We start from the raw sequence: 7,784 nt of genomic DNA on the forward strand, positions 1-7,784 counted from the left end.
AAGCTGCCGATGTCCTCCTGCCCTCATATCTGCTTTCCCAGACCCGGTCCCCTTCAGATGGGTTGGACTGGCATTGGCCACACTGGCTGGGAATGATGGGAGTTGGAGTCCAACACATCTGGAAGGTTGGGGAAGGCGTCCAACACAATGACAATCCTTGCAGGTACTTTTACCGAAACATTCCATATAACTGATAGGAATAGTGGGGCTGATTGTAAATGAAGGGAGAGATGGGGGGGGGGGTACAGTGTCAACAAGGAAAGGTGTGGGGTAGATCTGTGTCAGTCCTGTGCTCTGAAGGCTGAACTGAGAAAGAAGGAGGTTCTTTGGGGGACCTGGCCAGGGGGATGGGGGTGGAGCTGGATGTGTGCCAAGGTGCTTGTGTGAGGTGTGGAGCCTTGTGGGGGGGATGGGGGGGCATTTGGCTATATCTCCAGGGAGCCAGTATTTGGGGTGGCATGAGGAGGCACCCCAGAGAGGAGGTGGGGGCAGATTTGGGATTGGGGGGGGCAGGGGCTGCTGCTGCTTATTTTCTTCCTTTTTTCTGGCAAGCCTCCTATGCCTTTAAGAGCTGCGGGCCAGGGAGACATCCAACTGGTGCAGCTTCTCTCACCAGCTATGTACAGGCGCGGAGCGGGGGGGGCCCAGCAAAGGCATCCCTCCAGCTCTGTGCGGGGGGAGAGGTGTCACGGCCGTGCGGGGTGGGGAGCGGTCAGCCCGGGCGGCCGCGGGGGTTGGGGCGTGGCGGGGCCGTCCAGGCCGGCGGGAGGGAGGGCGGGGGGAGCCAGGCTGCCTGGGGCTGGAGCGAGAGAGCGGCCGCGCCTCCTCCTCTGCCAGCCAGACGGCACCGAGCGCCCCGCACGCCGCGCCAGCCCGCCCGGAGCGCGCCCCGTCCGCATGGGCCTGGTGCGCCGCTGACAGCCGCCCGCCTGCCCGCCTCGCCATGGAGCTCGCCCGGCTCCTGCTGGTGCTGCTGCCCTGCCTGGGCGCCCGAGCAGGTAAGCGCCGGACGCGCCGTCGGGCTGCCGGAGGCGCGCGGCCGCGGCGGCGCCGCTTTCGCCCGGGCACGGCACGGCCGCGTCCCCTGGGCTGGGCGCCCCGTCGAGGACGGGCCTGTGGGCGCTGCGCGCCGGAGGGGAGACGGGGGGGGGGCAGGGGGTTGCGAGGGCGGCGGCGGAGCGGGGGGGTTCTTGGGATAACTTGGCTGGCTGGCTGGCGGTGGGCGGGTGGAGGGGGGCGTTGGAGGGCCGGGCGCCTCGTCTGCGGTGGGGTGCGCTGTAGAAGGCCGTTTCTGGGGCGTTGCCCGACCCGACGGTCCTCGGAAAGAGGCGATATCTCGGGGGCCCCGAAGTGACGGGGCGGGGGCGAGGCGCTGCAAGGTGGGCCCCCGCCCCAGTGCAGGAGGCAGCTCCGCACAGGCCACTCAAAGAACCTCTTAGACAGACAGTCCGGCCAAGGCATTTGCCAGGGGTCCCTCCCGCCAGGCGGCCAGGGTGATGGGCGCAGTCCTGGCGGGGCCGGGCAGGTGGACAGGCTGCAAGGACTTGGAAGGAGTGCGGGTGGTCGGGGGGGCTTTACGTTTGAGGGCGCTGCTGGATATTTTTTGGTGGGGTGATGGGGGTGCTCTCTACCTGGGCTCTCGGCCATCGTGATTTTTGGTACAAAGCCCTGCGTCTCTTGGGGGGGGGGCACGCTCCTTAGCTGTCACTCATCCCTGCCCTCGCCCCCCTCCCAATTCCTGCAGCTCTTCCCGTGTCCGGCAGGGGGCAGGAGCGGGCCCCAGAAGGGGCAGCGCCACGTGGTGAGGCGGCTCCGGCTGTCCCCCCCCCCCCATCCAATTGCTGGTGGGGCTGAGAGACCGTGAAGGGGCTCTAGGTTTGCGGCGCGCCGGCTGTTTAGGAACCACCGTCTCGACAGCATAACACGATCCCCTCGCATATTTTTCCGGGGGGGTCAGGCGGGCGCCTCCTGCCATTTCTCTTGTGCCCCCCTCCCCAGAAAACGGTGGCCCCCGCTTCAAGGGGGGTCCAAGAAAAAGCCCTTCGGGCAGGGGGCGAGAGCGGGCGCGGGCGCCTCCAAAGAGGTGCTGTCGGTGTCGACTCACGTCGGACTCGGAGACGCCTCTTGTTAGCTGGGGGCGGGGGGGGGGGAGCTTTGGGGGGTGCTGCGGGGGGGGGGAGCCGTCCGGGGCAAGAAGACCAGACCTGACTGGTGTGCTTTGGGGGTTTGTCCAGCCTCCGAGCAGCCGCCAGGGGCTCCCTGGACCCTTTTGGGGGGGCGGGTTCCTCCTGCTGCCTGCGGTTTTCTGCACAGGGGAAAGAGAAAGCTGTCTGCGCGGGGCCGCGCCGTCGGAGCGCCCGCTGCCGCCGCTGCCTTCCCTCCCCGCTGCGGGCGGCGGCGGCTGTGCCCAGACAGGGCGGCCTTTGTGAGGGGGAAACAGTGGGCGAGTGTGCGCGGCGCTGCCCGCCCGGGCGGAGTTTGTTTGCCTTTGGGCGGCGGCGGCGGCCCCCGAAGCGGCTCCTTGGCAGCCTCGCCGCCCCCTTTCCCCCCAGGTGGGCAGCCGGGCGCCGACGGCGAGGCCAGATGCGGCTCCTGGCTGGGCAAAGCCCACCCCAAATCAGCGGCTCCCCCTTTCCCAGGGGGTTCCTTCCTCCTTTGTACCCCCCCCCCGAAACGAGCAGGATATAGGCGCTGCCGGCAGGCAGAAGATCAACTGGCGCAGCTGCCCTTGGAACTGAGGCGTCATGACGCAAGTCAGCAGCACCTGCTGGATTTCTGCCTGCTCAAAAGACTGTCTCCCTCAACGCCCCAATGCATTCACGTGGGCCCTGTCTGTCCGTCTTGTCTCTCCAGCTTCTCAGCAGAGATGGACTTTATCAACCTGGAAAGGTGGAGGACAGAAAGATGGAGCGCAGGGGGGTGGGCGGGGGGGGTTGCTGGGATGCGGATGTGGCGGCCACCCCCCAATGCGGTCGTGGTGCTCTCGTGGTCTTACTCCCTCGTTCCCCTAGTTCGGCCTCCTCCTCCTCCTCGGTGATATTTGGACCTTCCCTCGTTCACCGACGTTTTAGGTCCTTGCTTCCTTTTCCTTCCTTCCCTTCCTTCTGCATGTTGGGTTTTTCACTTCCAGGACCTCTGAGGCTGCAAAGCTCGGACTGGCCTGACAGATGTGCATGTGGGGTGGGGGGCTCTTGGCGTCCAAACCCGAAAACATTTTCAGACAGTGGGGAAGAGCTAGGGACATGAAGGCCTGGGGGGGGGGGGGAAGCTCAGCCAAAAACAGGGAGGGGAATGGTTTCCCCCGGAATTTCTCCCCCCCCCCCGCCGCCACTGCCTGGCCTTCACATCTCTATAAATGGCCACCAAGGATGACTACCAAGCTGGTAGGATCTGGATACATGTGAGTTTTTAAGAAGAGCTCCCTCTTTCCACAGTGCCATCAACAACCCCTGGAACTCCCTGCCACATGAATTTCTCATGGTCCATTCTTGTTAGTCCCTTTATTGTCACCTTCCTTACTTGACTGATTAGCCAATATTCCTCGGGTTAGACATGGCTTCTGCTACACCAGGTTTGCTACAGCCTAGGACAGCTCCACCTATAGCAAATGAGGCTGTTGAGAGGCTCCTGGCCAGTTCCCTGCCTGCCTGCACAGAACAAGACCCTTTCCCCCCTACATCTGTCTGTGGGGTTGCAGTGGGCTGCCAAGTCCTTCATCTCTACGGTGCACTCCATTTCTTTCCTTCCTCCTCATTAAGGAATAGTTCATTTCCCGGCCATTTAGCACTTTGCCACTGAGCATTTGAGGTGGAGAGGTGGTTGTGCAGCTTTAATTTTTCCGTATGCCACCCTGAGCTCTTAATGATATAGGGTGGGATGCAAATGTTTTAAATAAATAAATAAATAAATAAAAATTCCAAATGGATACAGGAACGAGGGAGAGAGAAGCAAGGAAAGGGCACATGGAAACAAACAGTCTTGGCCGTGACACATACAGGAGGCTGCTGGCCCTTGGGTTGTATCCAATGCTCGTCTAACTTAAGTCCTGTTCATTTCGATGGATCTACTCTACATAGGACTAACAGTGGATACAGCCCCTTGTTTTTCAAAGAAAAAGTACTTCTTTGCATGAAGCCATCAGTAGCCTGTAAAACTCACTGCCACATGTTGTTGTTGTTGTTGTTATTTGTACATGTTGCAATAGGCTTTCAGAAAATAATTGGGACATATGTGGGACTATCAGGGTCTACTATGCTTGGTAGCCAAAAGCTCCTTCCAGAATACCAGATGAACTGAAGGGGTGAGATCATGTGACTGTGGCCATTTTGCCACTCTTTTGAGCTTTTTTTTTTTCAGGTGGGGGGCATTCGGGCTGGCTGAGTCAGCATGGTAATTCGGTGGGGCTGCAGAGATGGATGCAGAGGTGCCCTTGAAAGGCTGCCGTTCCAGCTGACACAGCCTTGACTCAGAAGCTCTTGAGAGAGAGAGAGAGAGAGAGAGAGAGAGAGACTGCAGCAAACGCCATAGAATCGTAGAGTGGAAGGTGCCTCAGAGGTCATCTAGTTCAACCCCTGCTCAGTGCAGGGTGCAGCTGCAGCACCCCTGAGAGAAGGCCATCCAGCCTCTGCTTAAATACCTCCAGCAAAGGAGAACCCCCCCCCAGCTGTCTGTTCCTCTGCTGAACAGCTCCGACTGTTACGTTTCTCCTGATGGTGTTTACCCGAACCCTGCTTCCCTGCCATTTCCACCCATTTGGTTCTAGTCGTGCCAGTATGCAGGCGATGTGATGTCCATGACACAAAAACGAGACAGCCAACAGTAGCACATCCAGTTTTTTAATGTATTGATTAAAAAATTATAAGCAGATTTTAAAATGTGAAACGTTTTGGCATAAAACGCCAGCTTCAGTCGGGAGAAACAGTGGATGATTCTGCTCCATCTTCTGCCCTTCGCATATCTGGAGGCAGCTGTGGTGTGGGCCCTCAGTTGTCTCTTCTCCAGGCTAAACATACTTAGTAGCCGCTCTTTCAACCATTTCTCACAGGACGTGATCCAGTCTGGTGGCGATCTGGCCTAGCAGACGATGGGGTGTGTGAGCGTCAAGGAGACAGACAGCAAGATATTTTTTTCCAGGCTCTGATTCCAGCATGAGCTCAGGAGTTGTGCCATCTGCTGCTGGTCCCGCAGCTCAGTGGACTGAGGGGAGAGTTGCCATGTTTTTTTTCCTACCAGAGCTCTGGTGCATTTAATCACTGCTGTGTGTCTTTCTCAGATCCCTGTGGCCCACAAAGAGCTACACCTACATGCTGCATGGATGTTTAAAAAAGAGGCCCTTTGTGGATAGGGAGGGGGAATATATGAAGTCCTGGAGATCTGAGCATGGGAGGACTTCATCTGTTGGGTTGCCACTGTCACGCAACTCTTAAATGTCACGCCTGAAATAAGTGGCTCTTCTTCGGGCCAGATTTTAGAGTTAACCAGCTCAGCTGCTCCTGACATCAATGCCTGGCTGGCCTCCGTTGGTAGCCAGATGAAAACTTTGTGGTAGCCATTTCATGGAATTGCCCAACAGAGGTGTCGATGCCCTGTGATGGAGACAGGGAGACAGTTCCCCACAGAACGGCTGGAAGTCCAATGTCCCATCTGTCCCTCCAAGGTGGAGGGAAGCTGCATTGAGTCAGCATCCTCGCCCCCCCCACATTCCTCCACTCTCTCCCTCCTATATAATCTGGGGGAGGGGCTGCTCTCTTACACCCCCAATGCCTCTAACGGCTTCATAAGATGCAGAATGTAAAACAGTGAAAGTTGTTCTTGGCAGGGAGAAGGAGAAAGCTTCACCAGCTGAGTTTCTGCTTGTCCTGAAGTTGTGGAAGGCCCAGGAATCCGGGGGGGGGGGATATTGCAGTGGGGGGGGGCTGGCAGGCATCTCATCATGCACTGTACACACTGTCAGCCCTGAGAACCCACAGCTCCAAAGAGTTTTAAAATAGCTTTTTAAACTATGCAAATCTATTGCATAGTTTATAAATGAACCTACTCCTAAAAGAGCCCCTTTCTCCTCCTCGTCTTCTACCAGATCAGCCTCTGTCAGCGGAGGCATGTACAGCCTTCAGAGTTAACACAGAGTTCTTTGTCAGCAAGGACGGGAGACATTTTCCATTTGACGCAGAGCCAAGTTGGTTACGGGAGGAAAGAATCACTCCAAGTCAAGGGAACGACATTGGGGGAAAAAAAACAATATTCAGCATGTTGAGCTGTTCTGTGTTGGCTTTGAAAGCAGCTGTGCTACTGCCGAGGCTCTCTCAGCTGTGTCTGACAAAGAGCTCCATGTAACCCCCAAACCCCTGAGCAATTTAGTGAACAAAAATTAACATACCACCCCAGTCAGACCAATCCAGGCCAGTGTTGCCTGCATCAGATGCCACCTGGGCACAACTGAAATCACTGTCCGCTGTGACTTTCCGCCAGCATCTGGTGAGTCATCCTGCTTTTAGTCTAGGAGGGGGCCATTCTGAGTGATTGCACCAATCCATGAGATCAGTCTGATCCTTAAAACTGTCTGAGCTAGAGTCCTTCATTGCATCTTGTAGCACTGAGTTCCATAGGTTAATTCTGCTACTTATTTCCTCCATTCAACCTCTCCCACTGTTCACCCTTTCACTTACAGTGCAGTCTTGTGTCTTGCATCATCTGTGTGCAGGACACTTTGCAGGGAACAGGTGCGACGGGTTCCTGCTCCCAGGGCTTACAATCCAGAACAGGCACAGGGGAACAACAGAGGCAGGGGGAAATGGAGGCATGGCTAAGCAGGGAAAGAATATGGGAGGATTTCAGTTACATGGGCTTTGGCTTAGTTACAATAAGGCAGGGGTGTTGAACCTCAGTCCTGCAGGCCAGATCCGGCCCTCCAGGGCTCCTCAGATGGCCACTCCCCCTTTCCCCAACCGCTGATGGATTTGGTGATTTCCTGGCATTTGCACAGTTCCCCCTGCCTCATTTTAAATGGTATTTTTGCTAATATTATTGGCTCCACCCCCCCTTTGCCTTTGGTTCCACCCACCACAGGAATGCACCCTCCCCAGATTCTCCGAAATGGAATTGGGCTCTCAGGCTGAAGAAGGTTTGACATCCCTGCAATATGGTTTGGTTCCAAAGTCAGAAAGGTCTGAGTTAATAAAACTTTGTAAGAGTTCTATCTAATTTTTTACTGTGTGTGTGTGTGTATCTAAAAGTTTGTGAATAAAACACCCTGAACTTGAGATGGGTGGGAGGAGTTGAGACATATTTTAATTCCTCACTTCGAACCTGTTGTTGTTCAGTCGTTCAGTCGTGTCCGACTCTTCGTGACCCCATGGACCATAGCACGCCAGGCCTTCCTGTCCTCCGCTCTCTCCCGGAGCGTGCTCAAGTCCATATTCATTGCATCAGTGATGCTATCTAGCCATCTCATCCTCTGCCGTCCCCTTCTCCTTTTGCCCTCAGTCTTTCCCAGCATCAGGGTCTTTTCCAGGGAGTTTTCTATTGAACCTGACTGACTTCCTTTTCTGCCACACATCACATCGGGTTTGGCTTGCACTGGCATGGAGAAACAACCAGACCTCCTTCCTGTTTAGGCATGTTAATTTTTAAAAGGGGATCACAGAAAGTTTTGGAGGAGAAGTAGGAGCAGAGATCTTATTGTTGGTTATTGGCCATGATGGCCCATGCGGAACCTCCTTGGTGCTGAGGGAGGGAGACTGGGACCTGGCGCCGATGGCCAGCCTGGCTGGGAATGATGGGCATTG

Source organism: Heloderma suspectum, chromosome 2 (genome assembly GCF_057233095.1).
Source record: "Heloderma suspectum isolate Gila_16-S chromosome 2, 16-S_ref, whole genome shotgun sequence".
Lineage (NCBI taxonomy): Eukaryota > Metazoa > Chordata > Lepidosauria > Squamata > Helodermatidae > Heloderma > Heloderma suspectum.